Source organism: Notamacropus eugenii, chromosome 1 (genome assembly GCF_028372415.1).
Source record: "Notamacropus eugenii isolate mMacEug1 chromosome 1, mMacEug1.pri_v2, whole genome shotgun sequence".
NCBI classification, from domain to species: domain Eukaryota; kingdom Metazoa; phylum Chordata; class Mammalia; order Diprotodontia; family Macropodidae; genus Notamacropus; species Notamacropus eugenii.
This window is the reverse complement of record NC_092872.1, coordinates 292,949,117-292,971,241: the sequence shown is the minus strand read 5'-3', so window position 1 is coordinate 292,971,241 and position 22,125 is coordinate 292,949,117. Positions and strand designations below refer to the sequence as shown.

General features: G+C 40.4%; 1 pseudogene; it reads left to right on the top strand.

The window, feature by feature from the left end:
• The first annotated feature begins 335 nt into the window (after nt 1-335).
• LOC140517715 (acyl-coenzyme A thioesterase 1-like) lies at nt 336-18,731 on the top strand (annotated as a pseudogene).
• Nucleotides 18,732-22,125: the final 3,394 nt, after the last annotated feature.

Sequence of the window (22,125 nt, the reverse complement as noted above, 5' to 3'; positions counted from 1 at the left end):
CTCTCTAGTCCTTTAACAGGCTCTCCATTCCTCCCTGCTCCGGACCTTTCCTGTGGCAGTCTCCAAGGCTTGGCATGCTCTCCCTCCCCAACTCCCCCAGCTGACCTCCCGCGCTGAAATCCCATCTTTACAAGAAACTTTTCCAAAGCCCTCCTAATTCTAGGGGTTTTCCTGAAAACACAGAACAACGAAAAGGAGGGAAGGACTTTGAACTAGACATGCGCCCATCCCAAGCTCCTACCTCCCCGGGAGCATTCTCGCCTCTACAAAGCCATTGGACAGCTCCCAAGAGATTCCGCCCTCTGGGGAGCCAATGGGAACGAGAGGACCGCCCCTTTCACTATATCTAAAAGGACTCCTGGGTGTCTAGGGTCAGTTTCAATGGCCGTGATGGTGACCCTGGCTCCCGGGCCCCGCAGCCTGTGGGACCAGCCGGTGGCGATCGCGGTGCACGGTCTGGCCCCGGCCCAGCGGGTCACCCTCCGCGCCTCCCTCCGCGATGAGAAAGGGGCTCTCTTCCAGGCGTCGGCCCGCTACGAGGCGGACGCGGGCGGGCAGCTGGACCTGGCGCGGGCGCCCTCTCTGGGGGGCAGCTACAGCGGCGTGGAGCCCATGGGGCTCTTCTGGAGCATGAAGCCCGACAAGCCCTTCTGGCGGCTGGTTAAGCGGGACGTACAGACGCCTTTCCCTGTGGACCTGGAGGTGTATGAGGGTCACGACCCGCCTTCCAGCAAGCTGCTGGCACGGGTGGTCCACGAACGGAGCTTCCTGGGGCCAGGGGTGAGGAGGATCCCAGTGCGAGAGGGCAGCCTTCGGGCCACCCTCTTCCTGCCTCCCGGTGGGTGCCCCCTCCTTCAAGCTTTTGTACTCTGACCCCTCATCTAATCACCGACCACGTCTCTTTCTTTCCATCGCCCACAGCAGGACTTTGTACCATTCTGAAGTTCCAAGGATCCCCCTGGCTTTCTAAAGAAATCTTGAGATGTCAGAGGGATGGATGGACATTTCTCAGGGTTTGGGGAAGGAAGCACTAAGGAGTTGGCTTAGAAATCAGTCTAAGGTCCTTTCCAATTCTAAATCATCTGATTTCTGATCTATAACTGGGGGGTCTGAAGTCCTAGGTTCAAGTGCAGGAATTTACCACTAGACCCTTCCAAATCTGAGTTCCATAAAGCAAACATTTGTGATTGCCTCTTACCCTTAGCTATTCATGAAAGGTTAAGCAATTTGAGGCTTCCTTAGACACTAATACTACGCGTCTCAGTGGTCTAAATTCCAGCCTAGGTAAGCTCTTGACCAAAGTTCAACTTTCAATGCTGAGTTTTTAAACCACTGGAAGACCATCAGTTATAAAGGGATTGTGCTTTATGTTAGTGGAGGGCATCCCCCTCACCCTCCAGAGAAGATCATTGGTCCTTGAAACAATAAAATAAGTTTAGCAAAAAAAAGAAAAAGAAAAAAGAAAAAAAGGAGTGGTAATATAAAAAGAAATCACAGGAATAAATGGGCAAAAAGCTGTTAAACTATCTCTGTGGATGCTGTATTTTTTGAAAATCTAAGAAAATGGAGAAAAAAATTGAGGTAATAAATGACTTCAGTAGAAGAGTGAGACAAATTGAGGAAATTTTTATATCACTAACACAAAGGTAGAAAAATTGGTGAAGAAATATTCAAAACAACATGTAGACATTTAAATTACTAATACAAATGAGACCTATAAAAGTAGAGCTATAAAATGTTATTAGTAAGAACAAAGGAAGAAGTCTTTGAGGTATAATCTCATTCCCATTGCTAAGCCAAGATATTAATATAGAAGCAATGTTGATATTTTCTAAACAAAAAAAATATGGTTTTTCCTTAAACTCAAAGGAGTTACTATTGCTAAGAAAGGAGATTAAAAAGGCAAAAATAAAATATACCCTGCCCTTAAGGAACTTACCTAGGGAAGCGAAACAAACATAAAGGTAGTTAGAAAATATTTAACAGGCAAATTTTTATTGTTGTTAAGTCATTTTTAACTTTTCATCACCCCATTTGTTTTCTTGGCAAAGATACTGGAGTGGTTTGCCATTTCATTCTCCAGCTTATTTTACATGCAAGGAAACTGAGGCAAACAGAGTTAAGTAATTTGTCTAGGGTCACAGAACTGGTAAGTGTTTGAGGCCAGATTTGAACTCAGCAAGAAAGTTTTCTTGACTCCAGGTCAAATAGCACTCCATCTACTGCCCTTCCTAGTTGCCCATAAAATCTGAATAGAAGGTAAATATAATTTCAGGATGAGTGGGGGAAGCACCAGCAGTTACTAGGAATCAAGAAAGGCCTTTTTAGGAAATGGTATTTATAGTGAGCTTTGAAGGAATTTATATATTTAAAAGCCAGTTTTGGGGGACAGCAAAGCCATGGAGATGAGAGATGGATGTCTTGTGCGAGGGACAGCAAGTAGGCCACTTTGAGCGGATTGGAGAGTGTATGATTCTGAGTTAGGTGTAGTAAGTATAAAAAGGTGAACTGGAATCAGGTGGTGAAAGGTTATGGATCCCAGAGGAAGCAGAGGGCCTCTGGAACTTCTTGAGAAGGGAAGTGACATACACTGAGGCCTGAGTTTTAGGAATGTTTCTTTGGCTGTGAGGGGAGATCCTGGAGGCAGGGAGAATATTGTAATAGTCTAGGCAAGAGGTGATTGATTATGCATAGACTTATCTAGGTAAAAGTGTCATCTGTAGAATACAAGTTCTTGAAGGGAAAGGGAGCATTTTTGTCTTATATTTATAATCCTAGACTCTAATAGATTGTTTCATAGATAGTAAAGGCAGCTGGTGATGCAACAGAGAAAAGTGCTAGCTCTAGAGTCAAGTAGTACTGGGTTGAAATCCAACCTCAGGAAGCTACTAGCTGTGTGACCCTGGACGAGTCACCTAACGTTTGTCTGCCCCAGTTTGCTCATCTGTAGCACCTATCTCTGCAGAGTTTTTAGGAGAATCAAATAATTGTAAAGAAGTTTAAATAAATATAAATTAAATAATTTGTAAATAATTGTAAAATATATGTAAGTGCTAATTTTAAAGTGCTTAGCTTAGTGCCTGGCATATTGAAGGTGCTATATAAATGCTTATTACCTTTCCTTTCCTCCCTTTACATTTATTGCTTTAATAAGTGGTTGTTAGATGGGATTGAAAGTGATTTCTCTTCTCTGTAGGATGGTTCATGCCAAAGAAATTTGAGCAGTTCTGATTGGAGAACTTCTAGTATCTAGGAAGGAGATTCTTTGGTTAGCGTCTGCTCTAGTCCTCTCATTTCACAGATGAAGAAATTGAGAATCAGAGATGAAATGACTTGTGTGTCCAACACTTGCACCTAGGTCTTCTGACAGATCTGGCCTTTATACTATTTGATATTGCCATGTGATATCTTCAACCACTTTCCTCAGGAGGACATAATAACCTAATTTTTTTTTCCTGTTGAGAATTTTACAGTGTCATGGTTGTAACTTCAAGTTATTATTAGCCTAGTACCATCACTGGAGAAGGTGTGGGAGATGGATCCAAATTGTGCTTCTCCTAAAAGCGGCATAATGGGGGACCAGAAAGGGATGTGGGTAAATGACTCACCTTTTACTCTTGATATTCTTTTGGTTACTGCCTATGTACCTCTATAAAGTTCTAGTGTGATGCCTCATCATGGCAGATCTTGTTGAGTTGATGGCAGGTGTGACCCTAAAGCCAAATTAAATTGTCTTCTTGAGTTGCCCTATTTTTCAGAAATACTGGATCTGGAATATGCAGGAGCCCCTGAGTTGACATAATACAATATTTCCACTTTTAGTTGACCCAGATAAGCCTAGAACATTCTAAAATCTCCTGGAAGAGAGCTGTAATGACTTAAAGAAATTTGGCTCCCCTTTCCACACAGGAAAGAAAATGGATGAAGAATGCCAACTGATCAGATGTCAACATGCATTTTGATGGCTACCCATAGAGCTTGTATTTATATAGTTATAAATAATACAAGTTGTTAATAGTAATAATAGTAAAAAATAAAAAGCTGTAACACATTATCAAGTAATAATGAATTTTTGGAAGGCTATGGACAAGAATGACATAGGACAGGCAGGCATGGATGGAGATCACTCATTGCCTCAATCATGAAAGCCCAGAGAAAAGACAGAAGATCCCCCAGCTCTGGGATAGGGAAAACTCCAAGGGAGAAAGGGACCACCAGGTGCTCTGATCTCAGGGAGTAGAGAGTAACCCCAGCCTCCTACTCAAAGGGGAAAGAGACCACCCAGCCTCCTTATGACAGAAGCCCCAGGGAATACAAAGACCACCAATTGTCCTGATAGTGGGAGCCCCCAGGAGGGACACAAGACCACCCAGTATCTTGATCAAGGAGGACTTCTGTCACACCCAGGATTGTGATCAAGGAATCTTCAAAGAGAACAGAGGATCACCCAGTGCTCTCATCAGAGACAACCAACCATAGAGTTCTGACCAGGGACACTGAAGCATACCAACACTGAGTACAAGTGGAAGCTAGCAGAAGGAACACAGGAAAATGAATTCAGAAACCGAACCTGACCATATTATTTGAGAGTTTGGGAGGGGGCAGAGCCTGACTATTGCTTTAAGTACTAATTTAGGAAATAAGACTGCAAAAATTAGTAAAGAATCAGATTTTAGCTTTAGTTCTCATTTCTATGGAAGGTTTTTTTTCAAAGTTTTACAATTTTCCCTCTCATTTTTTAAAGTCTCCTCTTTTGTGCTTATTTTGGATTTATTTGTTAGCTTTCTAATTTTTTTAATGGATATTCACAAATCATCTCTTTTTCTGTTTTGAGATATGGATATGATTTTCCCCCTAGAGGATTTCTTTAACTGCTTCCCAGAAATTTTGGTATGCTTTCATCATCATTATTTTCTTTAATATAGCTATTAATTGTTTCTGTAACATGTTCTTTGACCCACTCATAGTTTAGGATTTCCTTTTTACATCTTTATTTGGGACTATATCTTTTATTTGTGGTCCCTGAACCAATTACTATTTTTGCTGCATTATGGTCTACAAATGATGGATTGAATATTTCTGCCTTTTATATATTTAACTGCAAAATCTCTGTGCCTGAGTCATTTTTTTTTTTGGTAAAAGTTCTGTGTGGTGCTGAGATGAAAAAAATGAATAAAGCCAAGAAAACATATTTTGAACAAGAAACTCCAAAATGAGAAATCTTAGGTGTGACAGGGCCCAAATTCAGAGCTCTCACATAAAAGGAAAAATAATGTAAGTATTCAGTGTGTTTGTCCTTCATTTCTGAAGAAAACCACGCTATCAGAGAAATAGTGACATGACTTACACTTGACTTTGTTTTGAGTGAGGGAGGGCTGTGCAGGTCACTAGCCTCACTTCTCCTCCATTGACATCTGAATCCAGTGACCAGATATTCATCAGAATGACTGGAGATGACCCAGGATGAGGCAATTAAGTGACTTGTCCAAGGTCACACAGCTAGTGAGTGTCAAGTGTCTGAGGTGAGATTTGAACTCAGGTCCTCCTGACTCCTGCACTGGTGCTCTATCCACGGCACCACCTAGCTGCTCCAATTCAAGTATTCAGAAACAATTCAAGTACCAAGAAACCACACTCAGGATCACACAAGACTTATAAACTTCTACTGTCAATGAGAGAAGACCTTGAAATATGATATATCAAAATGTAAACTATATTAGCTTAAAACCAAGTACTTCTTTCAAGCTGAGGATAATACAATAAGGGAAAAAAAGCAGATCTTTAGTGGAATAGAAAATTTTCAAGCATTTTTGAGGAAAAAGACAAAAGCTGAGTAAGAACTTTGTAGTGCAAAGCAAGACTCAGTGGATATTTCAAAAGATAAATTTATTTTAGTAATTGCAAGCAGCTATTGTATGATATAGTGCTAACCTCCTTTTGGGAGAGAAGAAGGAAATTTCCCTTCAGAATCTTAATGTAATCAAAGAAATTACATTAGGAAAATAGAGATCCTGGATATGGACTGATTCCATTCTGAAGATTTTAAAAGGAGAAAGAAAAGAGAATAAAGAAATATCCTAGTGTGTACAGGAGGAAAAAGAGGTGGTAGAATATACTATTCCCCACAGCTGAGGTACGTTAAGGAATATACATGTGTGGAGGAAGGGGTTATAGTACCACTATAAAAAAGACAAAAGACTACTTTGAAAGACTTAGAAACTCTGATGAATGCAGTGACCAGTTATATCATCAGTTTGATGATCTTACCAAATTTCTTTGAGAGAGAGATAATTTATTCAAGGTGTAGAGATAAAAATGTTTTGACATGGACACTGTATGGATTCATTTTGCTTAACTATGTTTATTTGTTATAGAGGTGTTTTCCCTCCTTTATCTCATTTTTATATTTGGGATAGGAGGAAGAGAGATGATAAAAATAGTGATCGCCACTTTTGCCAAAAGAGCCATTGAAACCTTTTTTTAATGTTCAGAAGTGTACAGAAAGAAGTTCAGAAGGAAGCATAGATAAGCAGGATAGTTTTGAGAGTGATATATGGAATTTATTATATCCTTTTTTTATGAAATGGAAATTCCTGATTTCATATATAATCCTCTTTTTATGTTCTAAGGTATATGTGTGCAAGCCAGTGTAAATGTCTATGTTTCTATAGACCTATATATATAAATGCCCTTTTTGGTGTTCAAGTTCAGGATAAAAAATTAATTTAAAGAAAATTAAATTTATTTAATTTTGATTTTCAACATTCACTTCCATAGGCTTTTGAGTTTTAAATTTTCATCCCCTCCCCAACACAGCATGCATTTTGATAAAGGCTCTACATATACATTCTTATTAAACATATTTTTACAGTAGTCTTGTTGTATAGGGGACTTAGAATGAATGGGAGAAACCAGAGAAAGAAGAAAACAAAACAAAAAGAGAGAGAGCAAATAGTCTGCTTCAATCTGTATTCAGACTTCATAGTTCTTTCTCTGGGTGTGGGTGACATTTTCCATCATGAGTCTTTTGGAGTTATCTTAGATCCTTGCATTGTTGAGCAGAGCCAAGTCTATCAAAGTTAGTCATCATACAATGTGGCTGTTACTGTGTACAGTGTTCTCTTGGTTTTGCTCCCTTCACTCAGCATCAGCTCATATAAGTCTTTCCAGGTTTTTCTGGTCTGCTTGCTCATCATTTCTTAAAGCACAATAGTATTCCATCACATTCATATACTACAATTTGTTTAGCCATTCCCCAGTTTATGGGCATTCCCACAATTTCTAATTCTTAGCCACCAAAAAAAAAAAAAAAAAAGAACTGCTATAAATATTTTTGTATATGTAGGTCCTTTTCCCATTTTTATGATTTCTTTGGGGTACAGCCCCAGAAGTAGTTTTGCAGGGTCAAAGGGTATGCACAATTTTATAACCCTTGGGCATATTTCCAAATTACTCTCCAGAATGGTTGGATTAGTTCACAACTCCACCAACAATGCATTAGTGTTCCAATTTGCCAACATTTTCTCTAACATTTATAATTTTGCTGTTTTGTCATGTTAGCCAATCTGAGAGATGTGATGTGATCCTAAGAGTGGTTTTGATTTGCATTTCTCTAATCAATAGTGATTTAGAGCATTTTTTCATGTGATTATAGATAACTTTAATTTCTTCATCTGAAAACTGTCTGTTTATATCCTTTGATCAAAAAATTAAAATTTGTAAACACTGGATTAAAAATTAATTGGAGATTAGATAGTTTAAACTTAAAATTCAAGGCTCAAACAGCAAATCCTATAAACAATTGAAGATTTCATGAAAGAAAATGGCAGCAATTAGACAACATTCCTAAACTTTTGGGATGACCCAAAACAGTAATAAAGGGGATATGTTAATCTCTAAACCCTGTCATTAAAAAAGAGAAAGAATAGATTAATAAATTCAATGAACAACTAAAAAAAAACCCGAGAAAACTACCAACTTAAAAAATTCAACTAAAAATCAAAATCAAAATCCTGAAAATCAAAGAAGTAATTCAGAAAATAAAGAGAAACATGAACTGAGAAGTAGCACTAGAAGCTATACTTTTAAAAAACCATAAAACAGAAACTAATAGCTAGTCTGATGTTTTAACAAGAGAAAACAGAAAACCAAGTCAACAGTACCAAAAATAAAAAAGTAGAAAGCATAATAAATACATTTATAGTCACTCTTTTTTGTTGTAGCAAGGAACTAGAAACAAAGGGAATAATCATAAACTAAGCAATGGCAGAATGAATTGCAGTTTTTATTTGTAATGAAAGATCATGAGTTGTCTTCAGACACCCTGTGTTTGAGATACCTCTAGGACTTCCAATAAGATATCCAAAAGGCTGTTGGTGAGGTGGGAGCTGACAAGGAGGAGAAAGATGAGGAGAAAGACAAGGATTGGAAATACAGATCTGTGAATCATCCAAAAGATAAAATATGGTACTTATTGTCTGTGAATCTTAATTTCCCCATCTGTCAAAGGATTGGAATAAATGACCTCTGTTTAGCATCACTTATAAATGGGAGAGCCTGGGTTAAAAAAATAAGTCTTCTAACTTGAAGGCCAGCATTTTTACTTGTTCTCTACCCAGCCTTTCCAATAGATTCTGGGAACATATGGCCAGTAAGTTGTGTGTTAACCAAGCCAGTCAGTCTGTGATTGGATATCAGTTAAGGAATTTTCACTCTGTAAACCAATTTCAGTCCATGCTTTTATATTTTCTTTCTTTGTTTTGTCTTTTCCTTAATTTCCTAGAAAAAAGTTCCTCTTGTAAACTCCAACCTTGTCTCAGCTGAGGAGAGAAGAGAAAAGGATTTCCCATACCTAAGCAGTATAGCCATGGAAATCCAGATGTCTAAAATGCCAGGCATGATGGTGGCAGCTAGGAGTTGCAATGAATAGAGCACTGGACCTGGAGTCAGGAAGACCTGGGTTCAAATGTGGCCTCAGAAGGAGAAGATTAAAATTGATTCCCTTGTGATTGTTGATCCATCATTCTAGAAGGGGACCAGTGAAATCATGGGGGTGATGTCTTAATTTGCCCCTGAATTGGATTTAAGTGAGAGAGCTGAGCAAAGTCTTCAGGCTCACTGTTGTAATGTTAATGGGATGTAAGAACTTCCCTGCCCATTAACAGGCCTCACCTGGAACCCATTAAGGGAAGCTTACTTAGGGGAAGCTTGCTTGAAGAAAGGCTTTCACACCTTTTCTAATTTCTAATTAGGCTCTGCTTCAGGAAGGTTGTGATGCCTTCTAGTTCTGAGACATGTATATAGACTCTGAGGTGAGATTTTGCTTTGGGGGATTGCTTATGAGAAGGACCTTGTGAGTTTCTGGTGGAGACTGAGTGGCTGTATGTTCAGACCCCCCTCCCCCACCCCTGATGGCTCAGAGGTAAAGGCTGTCTTGATCCACGGATGTATGTAAAGTGAAGAGAAATATTGCTTTGATTCAGTCAGTAGAGCCCTGTCTGTTGGTCTTTATTTCTCTGCTTATATTTTCTCTGAAATTCGGGGTGCTGACTTTCCCCTGAACTAGTGAATGTAATTAAAAAAGATTGTTGATCCTTTTAGCAGCTATCTTTCTTGGTAAAGCAGATCTAAGAACCTGTGCTAGCAGCTATCCTAGGTGTGCTAGGGAGCTTGCTGTTATTATCTTCTCCAAAGTCATTAAAATCCAGTGGCAAGACAAAAGTCAAGATGACTGACAGTGGCCCAAGATGCAGTTGGTGGCCTTGGTTTTTCTAAATTAAGGTCTTTCCCAGGTCTCATTTTTTTTGAGGCTACACCTATTTGGTGACTAATGGCTAGGCCAGCGTTGAGACAAAGATGGCCCAATTTATCTTTACAAAGATGTCAGTCTAGGAGGGCTAGACTGTCTTAATTTCTGGTCCAAACAGAAAACAGCTGCTATTTATTCTAAGCCATCAAATTCTAAACAATGAGCAGCAGGAGCTTTTCAATTTTTATTATTGGGCATTCAGTGAAAGCCAGAGTGATTAGGGTTGAAAGATATTGTCTAGTAGTTCCATGTAAAAGAAAATAGGCTTTTGGCCAAGATGGCAGAGTACAAAGATACACATATGCTAGTTCCAAACCCACAGCCCATAAAATACCTGTAAAGAAGACCTCCCAACAAATTCTGGGGCAGCAGAAGCCACAGAACAACGGAGCAGAGGAGATTTCTGTTCCAGAGAGACCTGAAAAACTGACACGAAAGGTCCATCACGCACTGACTCGGAGCAGAACCCAGCCCTGCCTTGGCCGAACAGCACCGAGAGGAGCAGATCTGAGCAGGCTTCAGGGACGTAATCTCCAGCAGCCGAGCAAGTCCCTCCACCCACAGGCGCAAAGGTCAGAGAGAGAGTCTTTTTGGCTCGTGGAGAGGGGAGTGGGGTGCCCCATAACTCAGGCCCCCTAGGGAGGCAGCAGCAGACAGGGGCTCTCAAAGCAGGCAGGAGCTCCGCTCCACTGTTGAAGGTCTCTGCATAAACCCCCTGAGGGAACTGAGCCCTGCCCCAACCTGAGCACCTGAACTGAATAGCAGCCCTGCCCCTGCCCAAAGCCCTGAGGCTGAGAAGCAGCATTTGAATCTCAGACCCCAAGCACTGGCTGGGCGGATCTGGAGGCGACGTGGGGGTGGAAAGGAAACTCAGAAGTCAATTCACTGGCTGGGAAAATGCCCAGAAAAGGGAAAAAAAATAAGACCATAGAAGGTTACTTTCTTGGTGAACAGATATCTCCTCCCATCCTTTCTGATGAGGAAGAACAAGGCTTACCATCAGGGAAAGACACAGAAGCCAAGGCTTCTGTATCCCAAACATCCAGAATAAATATTTACTGGGCTCAGGCCATAGAAGAGCTCAAAAAGGATTTTGAAAATCAAGAGAGGTGGAGGAAAAGCTGGGAAGAGAAATGAGAGAGATGCAAGAACAGCATGAAAAGCAGGTCAACACCTTGCTAAAGGAGACCCCAAAAAATGCTGAAGAAAATAACACCTTGAAAAATAGGCTAACTCAATTGGCAAAAGAGGTTCAAAAAGCCAATGAGGAGAAGAATGCTTTCAAAAGCAGAATTAGCCAAATGGAAAAGGAGGTTCAAAAGCTCACTCAAGAAAATAGTTCTTTCAAAATTAGAATGGAACAGATGGAGGCTAAGGACTTTATGAGAAACCAAGAAATCACAAAACAAAACCAAAAGAATGAAAAAATGGAAGATAATGTGAAATATCTCATTGGAAAAACAACTGACCTGGAAAATAGATCCAGGAGAGACAATTTAAAAATTATGGGCCTACCTGAAAGCCATGATCAAAAACAGAGCCTAGACATCATCTTTCATGAAATTATCAAGGAAAACTGCCCTGATATTCTAGAACCAGAGGACAAAATAAGTATTCAAGGAATCCACTGATCACCACCTGAAAGAGATCCAAAAAGAGAAACTCCTAGGAACATTGTGGCCAAATTCCAGAGTTCCCAAGTCAAGGAGAAAATATTGCAAGCAGCTAGAAAGAAACAGCTCAAGTATTGTGGAAATACAATCAGGATAACACAAGATCTAGCAGCCTCTGCATTAAGGGATTGAAGGGCATGGAATAGGATATTCCAGAAGTCAAAGGAACTAGGACTAAAACCAAGAATCACCCACCCAGCAAAACTGAATATAATACTTCAGGGGAAAAAATGGTCTTTCAATGAAATAGAGGACTTTCAAGCATTCTTGATGAAAAGACCAGAGCTGAAAAGAAAATTTGACTTTCAAACACAAGAATCAAGAGAAGCATGAAAAGGTAAACAGCAAAGAGAAGTCATAAGGGACTTACTAAAGTTGAACTGTTTACATTCCTACATGGAAAGACAATATTTTTAACTCTTGAAACTTTTCAGTATCTGGGTAGTTGGTGGGATTACACACACACACACACACACACACACACACACACACACACACACACACACACGCACACACACAGAGACAAAGAGCACAGAGTGAATTGAATAAGATGGGACCATATCTTAAAAAAATGAAATTAAGTAGTGAGAGAGAAATATATTGGGACGAGAAAGGGAGAAATGGAATGGGACAAATTATCTCTCATAAAGGAGACAAGCAAAAGACTTTTTAGTGGAAGGAAAAAGAAGGGAGGTGAGAGAAAAGCATGAAGTTTACTCTCATCACATTCCACTAAAGGAAGGAATAAAATGCACACTCATTTTGATATGAAAACCTATCTTACAATACAGGAAAGTGGGGGTGAAGGGGATAAGCAGGGTGGGGGGAGGATGGAAGGAAGGACAATGGGAGGAGGGAGCAATTTGAAGTCAACACTCTTGGGGAGGGACAGGATCAAAAGAGAGAATAGAAGCAATGGGGTGCAGGATAGGATGGAGGGAAATATAGTTAGTCTTACACAACACGACTATTATGGAAGTCATTTGCAAAACTACACAGATATGGCCTATATTGAATTGCTTGCCTTCCCAAAGGGAATGGGTGGGGAGGGAGGGATGAAGAGAAGTTGGAACTCAAAGTTTTAGGAACAACTGTTGAGTACTGTTCTTGCTACTAGGGAACAAGAAATACAGGTAATGGAGTATGGAAAGTTATCTGGCCCTACAGGACAAAAGAGAAGACAGGGACAAGGGAAAGGAGGGATGATAGAAGAGAGGGCAGACTAGTGATAGGGACAATTGGAATGCTTGGTGTTTTGATGTGGGAGGAGGGGAGAAATGGGGAGAAAATTTGGAACCCAAAATTTTGTGAAAATGAATGTTAAAAGTTAAATAAATAATTTTAAAAAATAAATAAAAATGCTTAATAAATATGTTGTAGTTGTCACACATATGCACAAAAAAAGAAGCAGGGGTGTTATTGCTAGTCCCTGTTACCAAATTTCCAACCAATTATGTTGCCTCCCTATGTCTCACCTCTATAACCAGTCATGCTGTTCTTAATTCTGTGTCATCTACCTTTTTCTCTTTTTGCTCTATGCTTCCAAAACCTCTTGGTGGCAGAGTTGAAACTGGGGTTGAGCAAATAGGGCTGTGCCCCGAGGGCATGCAGCCTTCGAGGAGGGGTGCTTTTACCCCAGGAGAGTGCCCTTCCTCCCAACCTCAACCGTTGTCCCTGCATCCCAGGCCATTGCCAGTCATCTTGACTTTTGTTTTACCACTGGACTTCTATGACTCTGGAGAAGTAGGTGAGACTGATGACTTTTCTTAGCTCTGCCTCACTTAAATCCAATTCAAAAGCAAGACAAAATATCACACTCCTAATGTTACTGGTCTCCTTTGAAAATGAAGGATAAACAGCTTCCCACAACCTCTATAAGGTAAACTGTACTTTTGTTCAAGGTCTGTGACATTAATGGAAGACTAGTCCTTGATTCATTTGTGGAAAGGTAGAATGCCTCTGCTAATAAGTGTTCTCTTGCTCAGAGATCTGCCTCAATTTACTCTTTTGCTAAAGTACAGTTGAAACACGACACTAGTTATATGATCCTAGCTAAGTCACTTAACCTCTGTTGCCTCAGTTTCCTCAACTGTAAAATGCAGATGATAGTAATAGCCCTTATTTCACAGGATTGTTGTGATGATCACATGCATAGAACATTGCCTGGCACATAGTAAGCACTATATATGTGTTAGCTATTTATTTTCCAGTTAATTGAGGGTTTGTTTTTTTTTTTAAATCACACTGTGCAGATGTAACCAGGTATATTCTTTCCAGGGCACATGCAGTAGTGACAAGGAATCTTATAGTGTCTCAGAATATGTCATCTAAGATCAAACAACCTGTTATCCTTAGAATTGAGAGGGAAGACTTTAAAAGGAATGCTTTATGACTTTGACTTTCTTATAGGTTCAGGGCCCTTCCCTGGGATCATAGACCTCTTTGGAATTGGAGGTGGCCTGTTTGAATATAGAGTCAGCCTCTTGGCTGGACATGGCTTTGCTGTATTGGCCCTGGCATACTATGCCTTTGAAGACCTCTCTAAAGACACAAAAGAACTTCACTTGGAATACTTTGAAGAGGCTGTCCAGTACCTGGAGAACCACTCCCAGGTTGTCTTCTCATTTTATGACTTCTCTCTTCTTTGATTACTTTCATTCTGGGAGTAGATGCTTTCCCTGATTGCTCTTCAGCTTTAAAAATTGAACCTCCTCTTGTAAGTGTTTGTTGGGAAGTGGAATGGTTTGCCATTTCTTCCTCCAGTTCATTTTACAAATGAGGAAACTGAGGAAAACAGGGTTAAGTGATTTGTCCAGAGTCACACAGCTAGTATTTGAGGCCAGACATGAACTCAGGAAGAGGGGGTCTTCCTGACTCCAGGACAGGCACTCTATCAACTTTGGCACCTAGATGCCTGTATTGCTTTGAAATTTTTCCTTAACTTCCAAAGGGTATTTTAACACTGGCCAATCTGTCTCTTGTTTTTAAAGAGAAAACTAAGAGAAATGCAAATCCCCTCTGGTAATGATTATCTGTGTGGCCTTTGGAAGACACAGGTTTTTAACCTCCCTGGGCTGTAGTTTCCTTATATGTAAAATGAGTGAGTTAGAGCAGACATCTCTTCAGATCCATTATCCAAGGAAGAATATCAGTGAGGAGTGACTTGAGTTATACAGAATGCCTACCTGCTCCAAAGGATATCATCCATCAGCCTGTAAGTCACCTTGGTAGAGTCACTGAGAGGTTGGAAAAGAGGTGTGGGTGAGACATTTTCTCCAAACAGCCTCAGTTAAAATACAGTCAACTCTCTACCATAGGTATATGTTACCATGGGCCAAAAGGAAGGAAAGAAGGAAGGATGTGTTGTTAAGTGGCTACTCTATACTATGGCAGTGTTCAGCCCATCTCTCTAGGATCATGTCCTTATCACTAATCAATGTGGCTCCCTCGGCACTGAGCAGTTGTGAAGCACCATAGGTTTTTGGTCCATAGCTAGCCTTCAGGAAATCATAAAAGTACGTTGGATTGTTAGTATCAGAATAAAACTGAATTTCATCTGCCTCCTTACTGAGCCAGGAACCCTGCATCTCTCTAAGCTTTGTTTGTACTTTACTTTTGTTGAAAGTAAATGCTGTCTTCTTAGAGGTGGATGAACCATCCTCCTGGTAAATCCTGTGGAGTTCTCATTTAGCAGCTTCTGAATTTCCTCATCATTTTCATCAAACCAGTCTTGGTATTTGCAAGTGTTCTGACCCAGATGAGCAAATATAGTGCTGCACACCAAATCTCTGCCCATTCCTTTTCTGCTCCACTGTTGCCAACTGTATGTGGGCTCAACTTTCCCTCCAAGTTACCAACAAACTGTTACAGCTCAGGGAAGAGTTCCATTTGGATTGCCTTAGGAAGATTCTGAAGATCACCTGTCAAGATAATATACCAGACACTGAGGTTCTTACTCAAACTAAACTGCCAAGCATTCAAACCCTGCTTCAGAGAGCACAACTCTGATGGGCTGGCCACATTGCTTGAATGAAAAATGTACACTTGCCAAAAAGACTATTTCATGGAGAACTCACACAGGGCAAGTGTTCGCATGGCATCAGAGGAAGCAATACAAGGACACTCTCAAGGTCTGTCTCAAGAACTTTGGAATTAATTGTGTGATATGGGAGACACTGGCACAGGATCACTCAGCATGGTGTGCTTACATCAGAGAAGGTGCTGTGCTCTATGAGTAAAGCAGAATTGAAATAGCTCAAAGGAAATGCAGGATGCTCAAATTTAAAGTATCCATTCCAAATATTCACAAAGACTATTAGTACCCAACCTGTGGTAGAGCATTCTGAACTCATATAGGTCTGATTAACCATAGTTGGTCACACTGTAACTTTGACTTTATCATAGTGATGTCATTTTGGTCCTATTCAAGATGGAAGGACAACAACCACCAACTTTGTTCTAGGTACCATGCTAAGTGCTTTGTAAATATTATCTGATTTGATCCTCACAACAACACTTTGCTCTTTTTTCCCCTAATTTACAGTTGAGAAAATTGAGGCAAACAGAGGTTAAGTGACTATTTCGGGTCATGTGGCTGAGAAGTGCCCGAGGCAGGATTTGAACTCAGGTCTTCCTGACTGTAGGAGGTACAGTGCTTTATCTGTTGTACCAAGTACCTTTCTTGAATTTTAAGTCATTGTGATTATGGGCAAGCATTTGGTCCTCAGTTTCCAATCTGAAAAATGGATATCGTAATACTTCTAATATAGGGTGACAATGAAAATACTGTATATCATGAGCTTTACATGCCACGTAGATATGAGCATAGGTTACTGCAAAACTCAGTAAGGTCCAAAAAATATGTCTGAGGGCAAGAGTAAAGCTATGTTAAGTTTTGGTTTTTTCTTTTTTAAAAGGCATTCAGGATTAAATGACTTTCCCAGAGTCACCCAACTAGTCAACGTCAAGTGTCTGAGCTAGATTTGAACTCAAGTTCTCCTGACTCCAAAGCTGGTGCTCTAGTCACTGTACCATCTGCCTGGCCCATTTTGTTACTCATAACAGTATTCTCATTCCCTCTCTCTCTAACTTTCTCAGGTAAGGGGTCCAGGAGTTGGGCTGCTTGGATTTTCTAAAGGGGGTGATCTCTGCCTCTGCATGGCCTCCCATTTGAAGGACATCACAGCCACTGTCACCATCAATGGCTGCCTAGCAAACATAGGATGGGTGCTACACTACAAGGGTATGACCATTCCCCCAGTGAAAGTTGACCCAAAACGTGCCAAGATTACTGAAGATGGGTTTGCAGATATCATTGATATTCTCAACAATCCTTTGGAGGAACCCAATCGAGAAACCTGAATTCCAATTGAGAAGGCTGAGAGTTGTTTCTTGTTTCTTGTTGGTCTGAATGACCAAACTGGAAAAGTGAATTCTTTGCCAATGAAGCTGCCAAATTGTTGCAAGCCCATGGGAAGAAAAAAACCTGAGATTATCTGCTACCCTGCAACAGGACACTATATTGAGCCCCCATATTTCCCTGTGTGCCTGGTTTCCTTTCACAGTGGAGTGGGCAGACATGTGATCTGGGGAGGAGAAGTTAGGGCCCACTCCATGGCCCAAATAGATGCTTGGAAACTTCAAGTTTTCTTCCGCAAACATTTAGGAAATGATCAGATAACACATCCCTCCAAACTGTAGCTCGCCATTTAGAATTTAAAATGGTGTATGCTAAGGGTGTGTTGAGTTGATACTAACTGGAGAGATTATTATTAGAATAATTGGAATGGGATTTTTTTCTCACCATCATGATAAAGTTGAAAGTAATAATAGTTTTAAAGCTCTCAGTGTTTTTTTAAAGTAAACAGTTTTCCCCCAAGTAATAAGAGAATAATTTTATGAAACATAAGAACAGTGAGAGAGTACTTTCATTACTTGGTATATAAACTCCATAAACCCAAAGAACTGATAGGGACCTCTTAGGCCTATAAAGTTGCCTATAAATTTCCTAGAAATATTCTCTCTGTGCCTTAAGAAAATTATCAGATCTTAAAAATGAATGAATAAAATGCTAGATATAGGATCTAGTACCAAACTTGATGTGCTGGTGATAGCAAAAACCTTATCGTGTGGCCTCTGATCCCAAGAGGTAGGATACCCAAGTATATTTGGTGCTAGATGATCATGATATCCAAAAAAGTACAATAAAAGCAAGGCATGAGGAGGTTTAGTCACTTCCTTAGATTGGACAAGAGGACCACCATAGGCAGGGAAGCTTTGGCCATCTGAATCAAGGATATATCTTCACCAAAGGTTCTTTTTCTGTTCTGATTTTCTTTCCCCTGCAATGGATTGTCAGTTGTTCTATGAATACCTCATTTTGTTTCAATCTCAAACCTGAGGTACCAGACCAGCCTAGATCAGGCCTGATCTATTATATGCATTCACCTGTATGTGACAGTGGACAAATGGATTCTTTCCCAGCCCTGCCCTACTTGTGAGTCACAGAAGATGGAGTTTCAATTTGGAGAGGAAGGCACCATCATCTCTTTTCCCTCCCTCTTCACCTTGGTGCCTTAGTATCTGTCCCCTACATCAAAGCCTCTGTTCCTTTCCCCAACACTCACTGCACTCCTCTATTTACATGACCTCTCATACCAATCAATTCATTCTATACCAACACATAACAGCTCACTTCTATATCCCAAGACTTCTAGTGGACTATAACATTAAAAAGTCATTTTAATTCTATTTTTATAACACTTATAGAAGCTAGATTTAATATTTCCTTTGTGGTTCCTTCTCCTTGTAAACTTCACCTATCACCCACATCCCACAGAAACTTGCCTAAAGATCAAGGATTACCTTCATCTTTGTAACCCCACCCATTACCCACTTTTTGGAGAAACTTCATTACCTAAAAGTTCAAATCTTATCAGTTTAAACTATTGTGTTGTTGTTCAGTTGTGACCATATTTGGTGTTTCCTTGGCAGATGAGGAAACAGATCAACAGGATTAAGTCACTTGCCCAGGGTTACCCAGCTAGTAAATGCCTAAGGCCAGATTTGAATTCAGGAAGATGAATCTTCCTGACTCCAGGCTAAGCACTCTATCCACTGCACCACCTAGCTGCCCTTAAAGTATTATAGCAACTCCCATCTCCTGAGAACCTTTTTCTTGTTACTCTCTCACATGTCTTGGCTGTGCTTAAACGGGTTTCAGAAAGAGAAGTCCAAATGATGTAATCTCAGTTCTGACTATGTCTTTTGTGTGTTTGTCTTTTGTTGCCGAAGAAGACCATGCCATCAGAGAAATGATGACATGACTTGCACTTGACTTTGTTTTGAGGGAGGGAGGGCTGTGCAGGTCACCAGCCTCATTTCTCCTCCAGAGCCTGAATCCAGTGACCAGATATTCATCAGGGTGACTAGAGATGACCCAGGATAAGGCAGTTGGGGTTAAGTGACTTGCCCAAGGTCACACAGCTAGTGAATGTCAAGTGTCTGAGGTGAGATTTGAACTCAGGTCCTCCTGACTCCTGCACTGGTGTTCTATCCACTGCACCACCTAGCTGCCTGACTATGTCATCAATAGTCAATCAGAAGAAGACACACTTATGTTGCTGGAGATTTTGCTCTGCTATCTTGTTAGTTATTATAAAAGACCCTGTCTGCCCTCACTCAAGGTCTTTGGTCTTGGAGAGAGGCCATTGACCTTATTCATTGGTTCCTGATAGCCTAACTGATAAACTGATTGTGCTCACAACTTTAACTCTCAGAATTTCTATTAAATAAGACCAGCCCTTGCCTACTATCCAGAGACCTTAAGCATCCCAGTGAAAATATTGAGGAAATCAATCACCTCCCTAGACAACAGTGAGAAGTACTATAAATGACAATAGCTCGGCTCACTTTCTTCCTCTCCATGGCACAGTGCCTTGTCACATTGTTAGGAGACCCCCTGTTTCCAGAGCTAAGCCCCAGGAAGCAAGCTGTGCCCTGAGCTTGGCATAATAACAATCCTTTGTGCTCACCTTCTGGAAGTAACGGTCTCTGAGCTTGGTCAAAGACCAGCAGGCCCAGACATAAAACCCTGCTATGAATGGACTTTTTGTCACTAAACAACCTTTCCTCACGCTTGCCTAGGTGCCTTATTCCTGTTGCCACACTGTTGTTTGACTCTTTGTCTAACCACAAATATATAAATCAAGGTTGAACCCTGCTGTCTTGAGTCTCCCCACTAGGGGCAGGGCTCCAGTCCAGGTATTTTTGCTTCAAGCCATTTCCCTCACTTTGATTCCTGACTCTCCTGTCTCTAGCCTGCTCCATTTGGCTAAGGTCATGCATGGGTTAGAGGCCAGCATGGTCCAGTTGACAACCTCAGTCTCCTGACATTGTGTTGGCTTTTTTGAGCAATAAGTTTAGTTTGTTGTTTTCTTTTTAATACATTCCATTACCCTCCAGAAGTTTGGGGGAGTAATTTCTAAAATCAGAGAAAGAAAATGCAGTGTTAGTTAGTAGAGTGAGGACAGGGGTTGACCTGCAGATTGATAACAGTTTTCTCAATTGCCTCCCCATTAGGCCTTTTGAAGATCATCCGTGATGTGTATGAGAAGCCCTGAGCCATGAGGCTCCAAGCAGTGAGCTTCCATAAGGAGCAATCATGTGGGTGTGTTTGGGAGAACAAGGGGGCACCAAGAGAGCCCTAGGTTAGAGAGAGTGAGATGAAAGCCTTTGTGGTATATCACTGACAGGACTCACTTCCTTCTCTGTAAAGTCCCTCGGCATCTTGCTTTAGATGCAATAGTTTCACTTATAGCTGTAGTTTTGGGGCCAGAGGAGAAAGGACAAGAAATAAATGAAATTTGGTATAAAGTGAAGATAAAGATAAAATTCTTATTAAATATTTACTATGTCCCAGATACTGTGCTGAGTTTTGGGGATATAAAAAACAAAGATATGTAAGGCGTTATTAGCAGTCTTTACAGATGAAGAAGAAAATCTTCTACATCCTGCATTTTAAAAATCACATTAGTGTACAAACAGTTTGTGAAATGGGCTGCCTGGAGAAAAAGTGAATCCTCCCTTCCTACTTGGAGATCTTTTTTTCCTAATTAAATTGAATTTATTTTCAGTTTTTAATATTCACTTCCACAAAATTTTGAATTCCAAATTTTCTCCCATCTCTCACTATCCCTACCCGAGGATCACATGTATTCTGGTTACCCTTTCCTCCAATCTGCCCTCCATTCTATCACTACCACAGCCTGCCCTTATCCCCTTCCCTTCTCTTTTCCTGTAGGGCAAGATAGATTTCCATTCCCAATTGCCTATATATTTTTTTCCTAGTTGCATGTAAAAACAATTATAACATTTATTTTTAAAGCTTTGAGTGCCACATTCTCTCCCTTCCCCCCCCCACTCTCATTGAGAATGCAAGCAATTAGATATAGATTATACACATGTAGTCGTGCAAAACACTTCCATAACAGCCATGTTGTGAAAGACTATATTTCTCTGAGTTTTCCTTTTGAGATGTCTTTTAGGAGGTGATTGTTGATTTTCTATTTTGCCCTCTGGTTCTAGATTATCAGGGCAATTTTCCTTGAGAATTTCCTGCAAGATGATGTCTAGGCTCCTTTTTTTTTTTTTTATCATGGCTTTCAGGTAGTCCTATAATTTTCAAATGATCTCTCTTGGATCCATTTTCCAGGTCAGTTGTTTTTCCAATGAGATACTTCACATAGTCTTCTATTTTTTCATTCTTTTGGTTTTATTTTATAATTTCTTGATTTCTCATAAAGTCATTAGGATCTATTTGCTCCATTCCAATTTTGAAGTAGTTATTTTCTTCAGTGAACTTTTGGACCTCTTTTTTCATTTAAGCCATTATGCTTTTAAGGCATTCTTCTCTTCATTGGCTTTTTGGACCTCTTCTGCCATTGGATTAGTTTAATTTTAAAAGTGTTACTTTCTTCAGCATTTTTTGGGATGTCCTTTAGCAAGCTGTTCACTCATTTTTCATGATTTTCTTGCATTATTCTCATTTCTCTTCCCAATTTTTCCTCTACCTGTCTTACCTGATTTTCAAAATCCTTTTTGAGCTCTTCCATGACCTGAGACCAATTCATATTTTTCTTGGAAGCTTTGGACGCAGGAGCCTTGACTATGTTTTCTTCTTCTGGTTGCATCCCTTGGTCTTCCTCATTACCAATGATGTAAGAAGATACCCTTTCATTGAGAAAGTAAGAATCCATAGTGTGTTTTTTTCTACCCCAACCCCTTGCTCATCTGCCCAGACAATCACTTGACCTTTGAGCTTTTTGTTAAGTGGAGGGCTCCAGAAGCAGCTGCTGCTGCTGCTATAAGTGGCTGCTACTGCCTGTGGGTCAGGGCTGGGCTGTGACTGTGACTGGTGCTGGGGCAGGACCATGATCCCCTCTCAGCTAGGTGAGAGCCCATTCCCACTGACCTTCTAAGCCGTCTTTGGCAATTGTGGGTTGAGAAATCTGGGAAACACCACAGGAACCAGCTATTCAGTCCCCTAAGGCCTGCTCTAGCTCACTCCACACCTAGCCTGTGTGATAGACCCTTCCTGTCAACCTTCCAGATTGTCTTAGGATAACAATTTGCTTCAGTCTGTCA